At 39.2% G+C, this 19,860-nt stretch overlaps 1 protein-coding gene across 2 annotated transcripts in view; it reads right to left on the bottom strand.

Moving 5' to 3' along the window:
- Mfsd6 (major facilitator superfamily domain containing 6) overlaps positions 1 to 16,757 on the bottom strand; it is a 68,863-nt gene extending 52,106 nt beyond the window's left edge. Inside the window, exon 1 of one of the 2 annotated variants that reach the window (XM_058580333.1) lies at positions 16,629 to 16,757. The gene's annotated coding sequence lies outside the window, so the exon portion shown is untranslated. The remainder of the gene's footprint in view (positions 1 to 16,628) is intronic. The other variant, XM_046447425.2, reaches the window with a different exon arrangement.
- Positions 16,758 to 19,860: the final 3,103 nt, after the last annotated feature.

The raw sequence follows: 19,860 nt of genomic DNA, 5'->3' as shown, positions 1-19,860 counted from the left end.
ATGAGAAAAATAAAACCTGAGGAGTTTAATTAATAATTGGCAAGGCCAGGATTTTAACCTTGAGATTATGGCTTCAGGACACATGATCTGGAGTGCCCAAAATGCCAAAATGCTCAATGACACATTTTAGATAATATTATTAAACCTTTTTAGGACACAGCTGTTTCATATGAAAGATCAGCAATGTACAATGGTATAAATTTATAGGAACTGTGTCATATTACACCAAAATTTCCACTTTTTTCTGATAGACAAACGGTCAAAGAGTCAAGAGGTCTTGCCTCACAAGTTGTGTCCTCTAGTTCAATGAACACTTCTGAAGTTAAAAGGCATATCCACTAAAGTTTTGTTAACTCCTTTTACTTTCTCTGGTAGAGAAATACCAATTTTACTTGCCAATCCTTGTAATATCTTGCCTTCTCTTTTCTCAAATGAATTAACATTCTGAAAATATTCCAGAATAATGCATGTAAACATTTTTTAATGTCTACAAAGCCCTTCAGCAGACAACAGAAACACAAGTTAATGAGGTCTATATAATTAAGTCCATTTATCTTATTCTCAGAAGTGAGTTGTCGAATAGTTTCTAGCTTTGAAAATATTCATGCATTTTGGTAGTTTTTTTTTTTAACTGAGGTAAAATTCACATAACATAAACTCAACCATTTTAAAATAAACAATTCAGGGGCATTTAGTCTATTCACAGAATTGTACAGCCACCACTTCTACCTAGTTTCCAAATCTTGATTTTCTTTATGGTAAAAGGAAAAGCTCCCCATCCTGAGAAGACGTGAAGAAAAGTAAAGTCCAGCGTCTGCTGCACAGCTATGAAAGACGAGTTCTTCCACACTCTAAGTGACTTTGCTTCCATCATCAGTGCCTCTACCTTCCCAGTTCATCAGCTCCAATTCTACTTTGTTACCTCAAAATGAGAAGTAATTCCCCTTTGAACTATTTCCTAGTTTATTTTATTTCTTGAGCTCAGAACCAAAAGAAATGTTTGTTGTGTTTCAAATTCATACAGTTATATGGCATTTCTGGGTGAAATGGGCATTAAACACATCTAATTTGGCTCCTTCCCTAAACCCACTGAAAGGAAAATGCGTGTGTGCATACCTATACCCACATTATAATCATAACCTAAGCTAGAAAGAGTTAAGGAGCATATAACATCAATGAAATAGAGATATTTTACACAAGTGATTTCTCACAAAACGGATATCTTGTTTTTCCCTTTCTCAAGGTTATGTTCTAGCACACCAATGGGATAAATCAAGAGAGTAAGACACAAAATGCAGCAAATAAGAGCTAGAACCAGGAAGACAAGCAAAGGGAGCATAGGGATGATGGTGATTGAAGATCCCAGATGACAGCTATGTGCCAGACATGAGAGACAATGAATCTAGCTGGAACAGTGGGGCCCAGGACAGACCCTCAGCTGAATAACACTGGTGTGGAATACCAACACACCTGAGCAGGTCCTAGAGGGTAATTTAGACAATTTAGACAATTGATGCATTCAGGGATGAATCAGTGGTAAATAAAGTAAAAAAAAAAAAAAAAGTTACACAAGAAAACAAAAAGTTTCACAGGAAAAATAATCATAGTTTACTACACATCTCCCACTGTGATTATAGTCACTCTATGTAAACAGTGAATACTGAACAACTCAAATCTGCCACATAACTACACTGGAGAGGCAGGAAATGAGATGGCTGGGCAGATAAAGCTCTAAAGGCAGGAAGGGAGTCAACTTCACACCTTCCACAGCAAGAACAGATAATCCTCACATCCAAAAGTTGAGAAACAGGAATATAAAGACAATCCCCAAACAGGTAGAAAGCAGCTCCTGGGAGGATAAACCAGAAAGGAAGGCACACAAGTCTGAAGGGGTTTTTGTTTTTCATGACTGGTTTGAGAGAATGTCATTTGTCAAAGTTTGAAAAAAAAATCAAACTTTGTAAACTGGTTCATTTCTTAAAACTTTTGTGCATGAATAACTCCCATTTAAAATATAAAAGTCAATGAATTGTACATTTTAAAAAAGCAGAAATATAATGAAAGTTTTCACCATAAAGAAATGATAAATGAGCCAGGCACAGTGGTGCACACCTGTAATCCAGGGGTTCCAGAGGTTGAAACAGAAGGATCATGAGTTCAAAGCCAGTCTCAGCAATGGCAAGGTGCTAAGCAACTCTGTGAGACCCTGTCTCTAAATAAAATACAAAATAGGTGTGGGAATGTGGCTCAGTGATTGAGTGTGCCTGAGTTGAATCCCCAGTACAAAAAAAAAAAAAGGAAAAAAAGAAAGGAAATGATAAATGAGATAGATATGCTTGAACTAGGCAATGTACACAGGTATCAAGTGACCCAAAGTACTCATTGATATGTAAACATTTGTGTTGTTATGGGTCAGTTAAAAATAAATTTAATTTAAAAAAGAAAAAGAAATCTCTGGTTATATGAGCTTTGGCCCTGCAAGAGACAAGAAAACCTTTCCAATAGTGACTAAAAATATTTTTCAGAATTGCACAAAATATCTGACTACATGAATTCTAATCAGGGGCCCTTTGGTGGCCTTTAATTATCCCTCATCAATCAACTGCTGAGACTTTACCAAGTAGGTCAGAGAAGGACAACAAAGTTCTCGTAAGAGGCATAATTCCTTAAACAGTCCAAGTGGTGATGAAGAACTGAGGCCCAAATGCTCATCTGAAGCTGCAAGATACCTTACATTAGGAAGTCAGTTTATACCTTGACAAATGACATTCTCTCAAACCAATCTTTCCTCTCTACTTTCTTCAATTTGGCCATCACAGGGTTATTCAAGGTTTCTTTGGTTACAGAAGTCCAGATGTTAAGTTAGTTCTCAAAGTATCAACAATTGCAAAGTAATGTCCCATAACATAATGTTCAGTACTTTTTATATGAAAGTCACACTCGGTAACTTTTATACGAATTTCAAATCCAAAAATACAAACAAAAACTCTGAGTTTAAATTCAGGACATTAATTTTTAGACTTGATATTTTCACATTTAGATTTTAATGAAAAGGAATCAAAACACAGGGAAATCATATTTAAACAGTAATAAAATAAAGAGTAATTATAGTCATTCGTATAATCACAGGACCAAGGACAAAAGAAACAAACCAAAAACATTTCTGTATTTTAAGGAGACTAAAATATGTTCCAAAGTAGTTTATCTTTTGCTGAATTTAATCATAAAATGTAACTCGTCATGTCAAGTAAGGATAAAGCAAGTATAAGGAATGGTAAAATATTTACATTCTGAACAAGATCCTTCACATGTTTACAAAATGGGGGCAGATTAAGAGGCTGATATAGGCTGAATGTCCATATCCCCCCAAATTTATAAGTATACCAAGGTGACTTTATATGGAGATATAGGACCTTAGATTTTAAAAATGGTCTTGAAGGTGGGATCCTCATGATGGAATTAGTGCAATTATAGAACAGGAAGACAGACAGATCTTTCTTTCCACATCATTTGATAAGAAAAGGCCATGTGAGGACAGTGAGAGAGAGACATCTAACAAGTCAGGAAATAGGCCTTTACCAGGAACTAAGTAACTGGCACCTTGATCTTTAACTTCTTAGTCCCAGCACTCTGAGAACAAATTGTTGTTTAAGCCACCTAGTCCATGTATGGTGTTTTGTTAGAGCAGCTTGAGCAGATTGATTCAATAAATATGAATCCATTCAGCTTGTATTTTAAACTTCTAATCATGAAGCTTAAAAAAAAATAAGCCTTAAAAATAGAAGACATTTCAAATATTCAGAAACCTATGAATCTCTCTGGGAAATCGCTATTGCCAATTTGCAGTTGATCCTAATTGGTAACAGGGACTTTGGTTTATTTTCTAGATAACCTGAAAAGTTTTCTCATCTAGCACACTTGAATGATATTCATCAACACCACCACTATGAAAATAGAACACAGCCTTTTAAAACCTGAAAAGTCATCCTACCAGTACCTATTGTGAGTCATTCAAATAGAAGGTATTTTTGAATTATTGATGAGAGACAATAAAACCATTCTTGTTCAGATTGATAGCTTTCTTCATTAGGTATTTAAATTAAAAATGACTTGAACATGTATTGTGATCCATAAATATATGAGTATAGAAATGGATTAAATCTTTGAAAGGAAAAAAAAACCCCTTAGACCTGAATATGTTATTTAAAATAATAATTGCAAAGATCAGATTTACAAACATAATGATAACATGTGCTATGACATAGCAATGAGATAACAGTGATATAAAGGACACAATCCATGGGGAACAGAGAAGGGGCATTCTTCCTGTGCCCCTACCATCATAACTCAAATGTTGCCCATAACTGAAGCTGCAACACAGGGAAGACTATTTCTTGAACCCTAGGAGCTAGCTCTACCTTGCCAACCGTTACTGACCATTCTCAATGTCTAGGAGCAGTGTGAGTCCCAGAGCAGGACTCTAACAACCACTGTAATTTATTATCAGCACAGACTATGAGAAATCACCGTAAATGAGCCGTAAGAGTCCTGGCATTTACACACAACACTCCTGAACATTCAGTTCAACCCCTAGCATTTTCTAGAACAGAGCTTTCTTCAGAGGTACAGAATGCAATATCAACCCCACAGATCTTTATTTAAATCAGGATTGCTTTAGCATCTGCTAGACATTTGGCTGATGTCATGAAAAAAAAATTAAAAATTGGCTTTATAACAGTCACACAGGGTACAAAGACATCAAAGTGTACAAGTGGCTATTTTGGAATCTTCCTCTTCCTCCCAGGCATTATGACAAGGCTTCTTTATGGCTGAGAGAAACTGTGAAGGGCAGAACTGGTCCTACTTCTGTCAGTCCAGTTTTTAGCCTGAGCCCTCCAGGCACTTGGTGCTGCCCCCAGACTCTCCGTAACTGCTACCAATAGCATTGTATTGGGACTGAACCTCCTCCCAGAAACAGAACCTGTCACACTTGTCACTCATGGGGGACCTTTCCTAAGCTCCTAGTCAAACTTGTCTGCTAGATGACAAACAGATGACACATATAATGTTGCTCCATTTTCACAATATATTTGTATTTGAATAAGGATTTAGTGCACTATTTTGCCATCATTATTATTACTAACTACAGCATAACACTTAACACCATGGGCTTAACAGATGTTAACTCATTTAATTCTCATGGCAGTTCCCCAGGGTAGATATGATTACTGTGCTTCATTACAGGTGAGGAAATAGAGGCACAGAAAAGGCAAATAACTAGCCTATGTTTACACTGGAAACAAGTAGAAGAGCTGGGATTCAAACCCATATAGCCTACGCTTTTAAAAGATACTACCTCTCTATGCACTGCACAGTTATTAGGCAGAGATGCCAAATACTTGGTCTGAGGTCCCAATGACTTGCTTTATAGTAGACAAGATGAATCCAAAATAGAAGGAAACATTTAATGATGTGGAAAAAGTTAAATCACTAGAATCAGAGGAATAATGAAAGAAGCCAGCCACTTAGCACTGCGTAATTAACAAAAGAAAAAAGGTGCTTCAGACCATGGGAACTTCTGGAGTTGAGTGAAGAGTCCATACATCAAACAGGGGGTGGCAACAGAACGAGGGACTTAGACTGACCTTGAAAGATAGAAAGGGTTTTCCTTAGGCAAGTAGGAGTGGGGAAATTATTCCAAGATGGGAAATGAAGAAGAAATAGTGCTTCTTTAAAAGATTTATATTAGGATTGTGGACCTCTGAGGCCACCAGACAGCCACAGATTACAGAGGGTCTGACTGTCAGGCTGAAAGAGGATTCAACACAAAGCACAAAGTTAGCAACTTACACTGAAAATGAAGACTTTTTTTTTTTTTAACCCAACAGCTATAAATGTAGCAATAACCATTAGATGGCATATGCTGTTGGTGACCCACAGTTCACAGGGCAAAGACCATGCAATCCCTACTCTCAAGCACAATGGTGAGAGACTTGAAGGCAAAGAACCACAACATACCATGCCGTATGTTAAACCAGAAACGGACACTGTGGTGCAGAAGTCCCTGGGGTGGGATCTTGAGGAAGCCTTACAGGATGTGTAGAGCAACCCAGAAGAGGAATAGGGTGCTGATCCAGAGACCTGTGTAAATGCCGAGGGGTTCCTGAGAGGTGGAAGAGACTGGCAGACAGGAATCACTGACTAGCTTTGAGGTTCTGGAAAAGCTTTTAACATCTCAGTTTCCTCACCTACAGGTGAGGCTCATCAGAACACCTTTCCTTCTTGACAGCTGTGAGGGTGAAAGCATATCATGCATGTTGGACTCTTAGCACAGTGCTTGATAAACACTGAGAACCTGTAGGTCTTATTTATTTTGAGAGCAATGGGGAGCCACTGATGTGAATGGAGCAGGAGAAGAGCATGACCACATTTATAGAAAACAGACCGCAGGGTTTTGCTACTGCAACACCTACTAAGAATTCCCTGACATTCAAGTTCTTATTTAAGTGTGTGGCCTTAATTCTAAAGGCAAGAAATTTGTAATTCAGGGGCACTCAGCCACAGAGCCACATTACCAGCCTTATTTTGTATTTTATTTAGAGATAGGGTCTGAGTTGCTTAGCACCTTGCTTTTACTGAGGCTGGCTTTGAACTCGTGATCCTCCTGCCTCAGCCTCCTGAGTCGCTGGGATTATAGGCATGGGCCACCACACTTGGCCATTTTACAGATATCTCTTATCCAACCAAAAAGATTATAAACTCCTTGAGAGAGGAATCTAGTGCTTTGCATATTTCCATTTACTTCTGTAAGCTCTTGCAAATATTGGTTATTTTTGGTAAGCATTTGATGAAAATATAGGATTTTTATTAAAGTTTAATGTGATCAGAGATTAATTTTAGGAAATAGAGGAGAAAGAAGTTTCAGTATTTCTCCTGGTCTTGACAGATCAGTGCCTCTTCAAGCTCCATTTTCCTCATCATAAAATGGTGATAAAAAAACACAAAACTAAGTTAATTGACCCACAGAGAAATTCTGGGCTTAAATGAAATAATGTATGAAAAAGCGTTTTGTTAATTCAAAAGCAACATATGAACATTTGGTGGTGGTAGTGGTCACTGTGGTTTTATTCCAGGATATGCTATTTATTTTGCAATTATTCCAAAAGTGTTCTCCCGAGGGAGTGTTCTAAAATTTTTTGGCACCATCTAGCTTAGCATCTGACCTGTCAATGCTCACAGATTTGTGCTCTTGTCTATCTCCCAGTCCACAGCCCAGTGTGAGGTGAGGTCACTGGCTTGCTAGAGAACACACTGTTGAGTTATGGATTGGAATTATAGTTGAGTACCTCTGGGCCAGAAATAACTACTCATTTAAAATATAAACGTCTGTAGAAGCATTTTACTTATATTTGTAACATCAAGAAAGGAGTTGAAACCCTCCTTAACATTTCCCTTCAATCTGCTGAGAGAGTAAAAAGGAATGAACTGTTTTGATCTCTTAAGGCTGAAAGATAGCTTTTAAGTGTAATGGCGGCTTTAGGAATAAAAGCCAAGTGGATTTTCACTTTAACTTTGTTGAAAAAAATGATCAAATGCCAATGTTAAAAATTACAACTTGGGCCCTTTAGACTTAAGTAATCATCATGGAAATAGACTCCTATTTATTTATTTTAGGCTTCTGATTAAATATTGTATCAATATACCACAGTTTAAAACATAAATCTGGCCAGGCAAGGTGGCACATGCCTGTAATCCCTGTGGCTTGGGAAGCTCAGGCAGAAGGATAATAAGTTCAAAGCCAGCCCCAGCAAAAGCAAGGTGCTAAGCAACTCAGAGAAACCCTGTCTTTAAATAAAATACAAAATAAGGCTGGGGATGTGGCTCAGTTGAGTACCCCTGAATTCAACCCCAGGTACCCCCACCAAAAAATACATAAATCTGAAATAGGCCCCAGAATCACATTTCTTTGTACTTTCAAATAAACTTCCTGTCTTAAAACAAGCCCAGCCTGAGGAACAAGAAACAGTTCCTATTATAACATGAAAAAAAAAAGTTTTACAAAAGATACCTCTATTGAGGCTGGGGATGTAGCTCAGTGGTAGAGCACTTGCCTAGCACACACCCTGGGTTCAATCACCACCACCACAAAAAAGGGAAAGTATTTATATCTTGTGAGTTTCTCTAGCCAAAAAAATTCAACAGATGTTCAAGATAGTAAATTGAATTTGCAGTTGATATTGTGCATGCATTTGTTGAAGATGGAAAACAATGTAGGGATTTAAGGGGCACACAGAGGCCTTTGTGAAAGTAGAAGCAATGTATTTTCATCATCTGTTCCTAAACAAAGATCAATAGCCAGGTGGGCAATGAAATGGCTTTTCATGGTAACTAAATGAACAGGCAGGGTTTCAAAAACTCATTGTACTTCAATTATTGAAGCTGAGAAACCATTTCCCCATTGAACCAATATTACAAATAATAGGAGTGCTCAGGTTACTGAATTAACAGTGTTAAGAACCTAAAGTCTACATCATTTTTAAGGGGAAATTCTTTCACTTTTCCATCTGGGATGCTACCAACACATCTCTCTAATGCATCTCCACCCAGAGCTTGAGATTCTACTCCTTCCTTTCCAGCCAGGAGTCACAGCATTGAGCCTGGGGTCACCAGCCACTTGCTTCCCCCAGGACGACAATACCAACCTGTGGCAGCCATCAATTATTGCCAGGGATCTCTGAAAGCCCTAAAAAAGCATATCTCATGTTCACGTTCTATTTGTTTTCAAATGTTTATTCATGCTACCATCATATATTTATTTCTCTAATAAACGTTAATGCAAATCTTATTATATTTCTACCATCATGTACTTTCTCAGGGGACCCTAGGAGAGCAACTATGATCACATGGGAAATCTACAGGATGTTGTCTTCAAACTCCTCACAGGTAATCAGACAGGTAAGAGGTTGGGAGAGGAAGGGGAAGGATGAAACCTGATCAGCACCATTACAGGCCACAGCAAAACTAGGAGCCCAGCAATTTTACAAGGACCATCTGAAAGCTGTCTCTATTACCAAATTATTTGTTATTTTAATGAATATAAATTTCTTTCTTTGCTAGTAAACTGACATGGAAAACATTAGATTTCTTGTCTTTCTTTAAAATATTTTTTTTTAGTTGTAGATGGACCCAGTATTTTTGTTTATTTTTATGTGGTACTGAGGGTCAAACCCAGTGCCTCACGCATGCAAGCCATGTGAGCTACTGCCCCAGCACCTCTTGTCTTTTCATAATATAAAACAAAGGGTTTTTAAAGATTGGCATTGAAATTGAAAACCATTATTTAAGGTTTTACAGAAATACCTTCCTCAATAAGTTTGTTATATCTTAAAATGAAAACAATTTATATAGAATGTATACCTGTTTTTAAAAAAGACAAATTACAATTCAATTGAATGATTTTGTGACTGTTTTTAAACTCAGTTATGTGAATCCCTCTTTCATACACAAACACACAATTTTTTTCCTCAAATCTCTTCAGAAAAGGACTGACTTCAGTAAATACAATTACTATAAGACTATGGGTCCAGGAACACGAAATACTAGGAACATAGAAAACTCAAGACTGTGAAAAAATAAAAATTATAATGAGAAATAAAAACATAATTCTAAGTATTAGTAACCTAACACTAGGTTATAGTACTACCCTATATATTATTATAATACTGTATTTATGATGGGTCCTTAATAAATGCTTGTTCAATAAAAGACAGGTCTTATCACTTGATTCTTCTGATACCAGACACTGAGGAAGTTAAGAGGCTTAAGGAAAGCATAATCTACTCATAGGACAAGACATTTTATACAGAAATGTACAGGAGCTTTAGAAGAAAGACACAACTGTTATGAGTTCACCATTTAAATCAGAATATAGACTTCAAAGTTTAAAAACATTTTCCTATAGATATGAAGCTACTGTCAATGATCTTTACCTTCACTCCCTAAATACACAACAGTCTAAGAGAATAATTTATATCCTTAGAACATTCCATATGTGTAATCTCACATTGTTTAATTTTGTTTATTATGCTATTAAAGTTCTGATAAATTGAGAGCTGAAATGTGCTATCCATTCTAATGACATAATTACTTTCAGAAAAATGTTTTATTATGTAGCCTACTAAATAAAAAATATACTTCCAACATACATGCTATACTGGTACTTTTTAAAATAAAAGTATTCAGTGCTAATGAGGTTGAGGATTGACAGGCACCTTCATTCACTAAGAATAGAAGTATAAACTTTCTAGGAAGCAAAGATTTAAGGTAACCATATTTACCTTAAGAACCTTAAGGTTACAGACTTGTATAATAATCAAAACTGAAACAAAGTAAGCAATTAATAATAGGGGAAGTTAAATGAATCTTGGTAGATCCATATTAGAGAAAAATTAAAATCATATCTATATGATGGGAAAATATAACTTAATTACACAGGAAAATGTATCACACTAAGTGAAAAAAGCAGAACACAATCCTCCATGTAAAGTGAGAGTTTATATCTGTAAATTTATGCACTGCAAATGAAATATGTTTTTTTAAAAAAAAAAAACTTGAAGAAATAATATAAAAATGTTACTAGGTGTTAACTCTGTATATTAAAACTAGAATTTATGTTAATATTTTTTATACTGGGTTGGATTTTTCTTCAGTGAGCACTTCTCTCTTTTAAAATGCATATTTAAAAAGTCATTGTTAAATATGAGACATCTTAGTGACAACTGGGACATCATTTATCCTGGAGTTCCTGGCTAAAGTGTGATTACTCACCAATGCCTTGTGCTTCTCAGTAGAAATGACTGAAAGGGACAGTTACAAAGGCTCTGAACTTTGCAAAGATCTTACACCTGTGATAGGGAGACTTATTATATGGATAATAAAATGTGGTCATTTTTATCCTTTTGAAAATATCACAAAGTCTTTTATTTAAGCTTTCTTAAAAGGTGAATTGAGTTATAAAGGTTCCTTTCTTATAAAGGAACACAATTTTTCATTAAACACAATTCCACAGATATTATTTTAAACAGAATTAAAGGCCCTCATGATAGCTAAAGAAGTGGGACTCTCCGGATCAAGTCCTGCTTATCAAAGCAGTGCATTTCTTAAAAATTCCAAGTAGTGTGCATGCCACTTTGTATGGTCTGGCTTTATTTGTTTAGTATGGGGGCTTCCTGCTTTGCTCTATATGAATGGAACCTCATTTTCCTTGGGCCCTACTACAGTCTATCTGAACCTCTGTCCCTAAAAGTGTCCAGAACAGTTATGAGAAAAGAATGGGCAACACGGGTCACAAGGACCCACTCCTCCAAGGTAATTCTTCCCTCTTTACCCACCATGGCAGAGGGGCTCAGGGTGCGTTTAGTGCATAGGTTTACTGAAGCTGATGCTGCTGGCCATGTGGAAAGTAGAGGGCACCTGACTTGGCTCTAGTAACCCTACACAGGCAGCCAACTACTAGTCCAGACTCGTTACTCACTTTCCCTTGGCATGGTTAACCCACAAATCAGGCTTGTTCAGACAGCACCAGTTCCTCTTTCTAATTCTCCTTTTTATCCTCCACAAAGCCACACCAGAGCTTCCTCTGCCCACAGCTGACTCATGGTGCTCCCATCTCTCTGTCTGTTTCCCCAGTCTCACTCTTGGTCTCAGATCAAAACACTATTAAACAATTTGTCAGCGTCATTCAAAGTTGGACTTTCCTATTTTCTATTTGCAGAATGTTTCCTGAATTAGTCTCCCATTCTCAAGTGTCAAGGATTCCTTGTTTTGGATTCCTAGAACAAGTGTCAAGAAAGGTGTCCCTGACCTCCTTAACTCAATCCTTTTCATCTCTTTAAATATGGCTTTTCTACTAGTCTGAATTTCTTCCATCTTTGGAATTCTCTCTCATTCCACCCTGGCCCCCACATCTAAAATGCAGCAGGACCACAAGGTCATGAGGTAACACAGAGCTCTCATTTACATTTCCAAATGTTAACCTGCTTTCAACACAATTGTCAGCATATCCATGGCTCAGTTACACTTAACATACTGGACCAAGGCAGATGGCTGCTCCTTTGAATGTACAAAACAACTGGCTGTCAGGCTTAGTTTCTGTTGGTGCTGAAGTAGAGGGGGTACGTATGCTCTTTAGAGACACAAACTAGCAATCAGAGTCGCAATGTCTATAACAGACACATATTAATACATATCACCTAAACCCCGGATTTAGTTTTTCCACATTTTTTTAAAGAAAGTTTTGTTTTGGCCTCTGTACCAACAAATCAAACATCATGTGTCTTAGCAAATGACTAAGTTGCCCAGCCAATGAACTTGAGACAGTGCCACTTTACAAAACAATTGATATTTTCCAAATATAAAAATCCAAACACAGCTACAAAGCAAAGGTTACTCAATCCAACAATGGAGCTAAGTACTGGATAACTTGTCATTCAAGATTTAGGAAAATAAGTCAAGCTGATACAAATCCCTTTCACCCCAAAAATTCCAGTATAGTAAATGCCCATAGACAGCTAATGTTGGATAACTAACCATGGAGGGATTTTAAATCCAAATCGAACACTCTTGGTGAAGGCACTAAGGTGATTTCATTGTCCCACAGAGAATTGATATCAGTTGTATACATGTTTCTCCTAGGAATCCAAAATGTTGTGCCCTGGGAAATGCCTTGGTAGTTTTGCTTTGAGGAAGAAAGTTTTACACAAATTGAATCTGTGCTAGGGTTGAACTGTACACTAGATCTACAGAGTTTCCTCAATCAAGGAAAACCTTAAAATGTTCAATATCACCTCAAATTGTCAATATCTCCTCTGCAAAATAACTTTATCTTTCTCAGGACTCCTATTATGTTTACAATGAACCAAGTTTATTCAGCTTTCTTTCACATATAAAATACAAGAAGCATGTGTTTTCTTGGTTCTGGAAAGTCTGAATATATTTGGTTCTAGATTTCTAAGTCCCAACAGGGAAATGTATGAATTTTTAAGGATTCTAAGCATTAATTTTTATTAATTTTACATAGAACTGGGCAGAATTATGGGATTGTATTAAATAAATATGTATGCATCAGACTAAATTAACTTGATAACTTGCTGCTCCTGAAGTTGTTAGTAAAATTACATCTAAAGTCATCTGGAGTGTCAACCTCATAAGATGACACAACAGGTAAACTGATTCCTCCAACTCCCGCTTCCACCAGGTTGTTCTGTAGGGAACAATAATGCTTCCATGGTTGTAGCCACCAGCAAGACCAGGAAGAAAGGAATTCTTACCCTCTAGTCTTAAACAGATGAACTGTGGTATGCACCATAGCATTCATACAGAGGAGGAAAACTGGGGAGCTGCAGAATATGCTACACTTTAGAAAAAGTAAAAAGCAGTTATAAGACTCTTCACTCTTTGCTCCTACATCTGCAGTTCCAAGACCACTGTCTTCCACTTTGATCTCCTGAGATTCATTTCACTTGCTTAAATTATAGAATTTAGGCATACTAAATTTCCTCTCACTTTGGATTTTTATAAAGTGAATTGATGCTATTCTTTGTTTCCCTTTTTAGTTTATATACTAAAAGAACATATGATTATTTTAAAATTTTAAAGCCCAAACCTAACTTTACAAGTAAAAAAGGGAAAACACCCTTTTATTCCACCCCATCCCACTTGCTTAAGGTAGCCACTCTTGACAGTTTGGGGACAAGGAGATATATATGTACCTGTAAGCAGGTTTAAGTAAATGTATACAAATCTCTTCTGCAAGTTGCTTTGTTCACTTAATATATCTTGATTTTTCCCATGCCAATGTACCAAAGTGACTAGCATTTGACTATGCATTTGTTGTATTTCTCCCTTTCCCCATAATGAGAATGTTCAATCAAGAGTTAATGAAAAAGGTGGGTGCAGTGGCACACTCCTGTAATCCCAGCAGTTGAGGAGGCTGAGGCAGGAGGATCTTGAGTTCAAAGCCACCCTCAGCAAAAGCAAGGCACTAAGCAACTCAGTGAGATCCTTTCTCTAAATAAAATACAAAATAGGGATGGGGACGTGGCTCAGTGACTGAGTGTCCTTGATCAATCCCCAGTACTCTTCCCCAAAAAAAGAATTAATGAAAAAAATAATAAATAAATAAAATTTAAAAAGAATTAATAAATATCAAAAGAAGTAAGAAAACCCTACTGATATAATTCTAAAATTTTCTCTGGCAAATTAGTTTTTACTAAAACTAGAACAAATGGTAAAACATACATGTTCTGATATATATCTATATATCTATATATATTTATATATAGCTATAGATATAGATATCTCCATTATAAATACATAGATTATCCTATATGGACATTACCATATGCAATATATGTATGTTGAAATGAAGTTAATTTCAAAGGCAAGAAGAAAAGGAAAGCATTTGCCTAGGTGGTAAGGTTTAATGGTCCTGAGTAGGGAGAGACACCAAGTGGAAATTTCCCACACTTTGGAGCCAGGACATACAGGGTCCAAACCTAACTGCATCTCTTCCTGATTGTGGTTAGTATAGAATTACTTAAAATTTTTGAGCTTCCTTTTAATTAGAGAAAAACATTTTACAGATATTTAGAAATAAATGGTGTTAAGATGGTGTGTTGAATATCAGTATTCAAAAGTGTCTTATTGCCAGGTGTGGTGGCGCATGCCTGCAATCCCTGCAACTCAGGAGGCTGAAGCAGGAGTATCACAAGTTCAAAGCCAGCCTCAGAAACTCAGTGAGATCTTAAGCAACCTAGTGAGACCCTGCCTCAAAACGAAAAGTAAAAGGGTTGGGGATGTAGCATAGTGGTTAAGCACCTCTGGGTTCAATCCTGGGTCTGGAAAAAAAAAAAGTGCCTTACTACTGTTAATAATCCAGAAATTATAGATGAAACTGACAGTCCAATATTCACATGACCAAATACCTGCAAACCTTGCTATTTTGTCTTTTTGTTTCAGTATGCCTTCATGATTTTATACTTACCTTATTTGTACACAGAAGGTACCTTAAAAATAAGTTATTATAAACACCCTTAGTCGCTATTATTTAAATTTGTATTAAAATAGTCTATTCCCCCAGAGCATCTTGTTGCACTGGGCTCATTAATGTTTCAACCTTTTCCCAAGCAATGCTGAATTTTACTTATAAATTGTGATAAATACCATCCAATCAACTACCACGAAATAACTGAAAACACTCCCCTTGTCTGCCAGTGACCAAGTATCAAAAGTCAAGCTTCCCATTGAAAACTCTAACCTCTCCTTTTGTTTAACAAGGCAGTCAGAGATACCTACCCTTTTAGTTGGCTAATGCCCAGGTCTTGGGGAAGAGATGTTCTGCTCACATCTGGGACCTACCAAATAGTCATCTCTTTTCATAACATGCTGTTAGTCAACTATATATATGTCCACCTACTCTTTACATCCATCTACACTAAAAAGGTTAGATTAACACAATATCATGAACTTCTAGAAAAGGCAAACGAAAATTTAATCACTACACTACCCAACCATCTTTTTTTTTCACAAGTGAGAGAAAACTGGGACCCAGAACCCAAGGGCATCAAACTATTTGGATTTGAGCCTTCACTCTTAAAGATTATTTTCTATTACTCATAGGCCAGGTATCATAGGTTCCAGTTGTACTGTGTGATACTTATTAAACATTTTTTGATTAAAGGAAATGTTTGTTGTTCCTAATGCATGTGGGAGTAGCAAAATGCATCGTGTGCCTGCTTGAAGGGTTATTAATCCACCTGTGTGTGTCGACGTGAGGAGGGGATAAAAGAAAGGGGGAGGTGCATTTGGAATTGTTTACTACTTAAATTTACAGGTAAATTACTGGGTATGGAATAAATAAGACTCAGAAGTACCAGCAACCCCCATTACCATTTCAAAAGTGCTTCAGGGACATACCACTAAATTCAAGCACAGAAGGAAGCGCGAAGGGTAGAATTTCTCCTAGGTAGCAGGCCTGAGAAAAGGCTTTTTCCCCGTATATATTCACCTGGGGAGACTGACAATATCAATTTCCTCCTTCTGCCAAAGCAGGGCCATGTCCTTGTCACTGGGGCTGTGTGGAGGTTCTCACCTCCGCCTTTCTCCCAGAGGCATTTGTGCCAAGGACGCAAGTGGGGCTGGGCCGAGAAGGGCCTGGACACCCGGGCCCATCCCTCATCCCCCTTCTCCGGCGGCAACTGGCGTCGGGCGAGGGCTCCCTGGGCAGCGCCTTTGTTTTCCCGACTCCAATTACGTTTGCGGAAGTGCTGCCGGCGCCCGGCACACGGGGGGCGCTAACGGCAGCCTCCCCCAGCACCCTATAAAGATGACAACAGACACCAGAGCCCAGGGGAGGGAGGGAGCGAGCGGCAGGCGACCAGGGTGGGCGCGGAAACGCCCACGCGCGCTCCCTCGGGCCCCTTCCCATGCCCCCTCCCCGACAGCAGGTGTGCGCGGCGAAGGGTCCCCACCCTCCCGCGCGGCGCGTCCCCCGCGGGGGAGGCCAGGGCGGGGCTGCGGGGCCTCCCCCGCCGAGCGCGCCCCCTCCCCGCGCACCCGGCACGACTCACCTGCTGCGGCGGCGGCGGCGCTCAGCTGCGCGGGGCGCGGGGAGCCCTGTCCCCGGGGCGCGGGGCGGCAGCTCCGGGCGCCGGGGCGGCGGCTGTCGGGACGGTGCGCACCATCTCTGGCGAGTCGCTCGCTCCGGGGGGCTGCGGCGGGCGGGGTGGGGCGGGGCGCGGCGGGGCTGAGGGATGCGGGCTGGGTGGGGCGACGACAGCCGGGCCGAGCGCGCCCGCCGGGGCGACCTTCTCCAGCAGCTGCTCTTCTTGGTGCTGGGTCCTCACGGTCGCTGCAGTCGTTCACTACCGGCTGGACCCGATTCAGGGCCGAGCGCCGAGGACCGTCCGCCAGGTGCAGCGCTCCGCCTCCTGCGGCGGCGGCGGCGGCGGCGGATGCGTCGGCCTCCTCCTCCCGGCCTCCCGCCCGCCCTGGCGGCCCCGGGGGACCCGGGACCCGACCCGGCTGGGAAGCGCACTAAGAAGGGGAAAGCGGACGTCGAGGTTCCAGCCTGCCCCGCCATTATCACCACCACCACCACCTACCCACCCACCCACACAGGCTTCCGACCGAGACCCCTGTCTCCCTATGCAAAAAATTCAGGCCACGGCGAGGAAGAAGACTTGAGATGGGGAGTAGAGGGACGTCTGATCTGAAGATAGTACTAGCCATCATTTATTGAGCGCTTCTTAAGAGCCAGGCACAAGGCTAACACTATAAATGCTCTATCACAGTGTCTCAAGTCACAGTCTTGATCGACTGTCCTTAGTTGACTTGGGAGAGAAGGGAGGGAAAGAACGTGGTGAGTTTCACGAACTCACAGAGGCTAAAACACCCTCCTAGCAAGGTACTGCGGGGTATCTGGCGCTTTGCTGAAGAGATCCTGTGTGTCGCACTAAGAATGTAATTTAAATTGTATTTCTGGTTAAACTTACAGCGAGGGCGGAGAGTGTAGTTGATTGCATAAAATATTCATTCAACAAGAATTTTTGTGTGCTTGTGACTGGCTCTAGGGGATGCCATATCCTGTTCTCAGCGTTTATTCTGGCAACAGCAGAGAATAATGGAAGCTAACATTTATGAATGTTTATTATATATGAAGTACTATTTAAGCTTTATCATAATCTTATGGGTATAGGTAATGATATTCCCACTTCACAACTAAGAAAACTGAGGCTGAAAGTTAATGTAATCTATCCAAAATTACTAGGTAGTAAAAGAAAAAGGTGACTTCTTTTAAATCCAGTTGTTAACCTCCTAACCATGAAATCATACTCATGAGAACTTTTTAGGTCTTGGAGCTTCAGAATTTGGAGTCCCTTTTTGGGGAGAATTAAAACAATAAGAATACTAAGTTGCTAGACCCTCTCCAGGAACCCATGAAATGTGCCTGAAGCCTACAACACAGCCTCTTGATAGATCCATTTACAATATCGACACATAAAAGCAAAATAAAGGTAGCAAGTGCTAAAGTTTTAAATGCAAATGATGAAGGAGATTATTGTTCTAAGAATGACAGATTGTTGTTTGATGTGGCCTGGAGATACCTGCTTCCTACTGCATTATTTTAAACTAAATGGCTCATAGAGTACACAGTTGGTAGCTGTCACAATAGAATTGTCATTTTTCTGATCTATCAACTATTAAATAAACAACTTTTTTAAAAAGAACATAAGGGAAAAAAGCAAATAGACTCTCTTAGGTCCTTTCCTTTATGAGAAAAGACAACAGAAAAAAACTTGGAGAAATATTGGATAGATCTTGATCTATAAAGTCAGCCCCATGTTGAAAAGTGAAGCCATGTCATCCCAGAGATCAAAGCTGGTGTTTGTATTTCAAATAGGACAGGGTAGGCTCAAGGGTCAGCACAGGGAAAACGTGTTGTTCCAATTGACCTTGTTAAGGAAGGAATTTTTTCCTGACAGCCACAATCCTTTAAATATGTCAGGGTTTTTGGCTCTGTCTAGTAGGTCATTATTCAACTCATACACATACTAAAGATCACAAAATTTTAAGTTTTCTTAATTTTTAAAACTCACAAATAAATCAATATAAGGAGAAGACACAAATATGCATGAAGAAATAGTGATCTACTGTTCCTTCCCACCTTCCCACTGTCTCTGAGCTAACCAGTGGGTGTGGTGTGGGAAATTAGCCTCCAAGTACACAACCAGTCAGGCTAACCCAGAGGTCATTGCGCAGAGAGACTTCAGATGTTGAAATCACAAGGCTATTGAAGAATGCACAGCATGAAAGCCAAGAGAGAGAGGATGGGGTACAAATGGGTGATATATTTATGAAATGTGCATAGCTTCATACCTCTTCTCCAGTCTCAGCTATATCATTCTTTCCCACTGATAGAATAGTTACAGGATCAGAGTGGAGGTTAAACAAAGAGGCTTGGTAGACAGAAGGTGCCTGGTGACAGACCCAACACATACTTACTTGCTCCAGGAGACATAGAAACAAGTATGCCTGGCTCTAGTTCTAGCTCACCAATTAATCTGGTAGTTGCTATGGATTTTATCTGCATTTCTCAGGCAGAGAGGAGTACAGCCTGCATGGGTATCACCAGTGGGTGATCCTTTTAAGACTTCCTGGATATTGAATGACTTATGAATATTTAGTATATCAAGAATATTTGGGGACTGGGGTTGTGGCTCAGCGGTAGAGTGCTTGCCTGGCACGTGCGGGGACCTGGGTTTGATCCTCAGCACCACATAAAAATAAATAAGTAAAAGGTATTGTGTCCAACCACAACTAAAAAATAAAATATTTTAAAAAAACAAGACTAATGGTAAAGCTGGGAGAATTAGCCCTTAAAAAAAAAGAATATTTGGCCAGGTACAGTGGCGCATGCCTGTAATCTCAGCTGCTTGGGAGGCTGAGGCAGGAGGATCACAAAGCCAGCTTCATCAACTTTGCGAGGCCCTAAGCAACTTTGTGAGACCCTGTTTCAAAAAGTAAAAGCTGGGGATGTGGCTCAATGGTTAAGCACCCCTGTGTTCAATTCTGGGTACCAAAAAAAAAAAAATCGATGCCTACTTGGTCCTTCCAACCTTTCCTCTTTCCTCTACTTTTTCTCACAAACTACTTTCTTCTGCTTCATTTGCCTTCCTCATAATGTTTTTTCTTGTATTTCCTTTGACAGAATTGTTTATTCTTAAATAAGAAAATAAACACATTACATTGGGCAATAATAATAACAAATAACATTTATATAGGACTCACCATGAGCCAGGC

This window comes from Marmota monax, unplaced genomic scaffold (assembly GCF_021218885.2).
Source record: "Marmota monax isolate L192 unplaced genomic scaffold, Marmota_monax_Labrador192_F-V1.1 WCK01_AAM20220418_F8-fsc00007, whole genome shotgun sequence".
Taxonomy (NCBI): Eukaryota; Metazoa; Chordata; class Mammalia; order Rodentia; family Sciuridae; genus Marmota; species Marmota monax.
The sequence above is the reverse complement of the archived record's forward strand: the minus strand, read 5'-3'. Positions and strand labels throughout refer to the sequence as shown.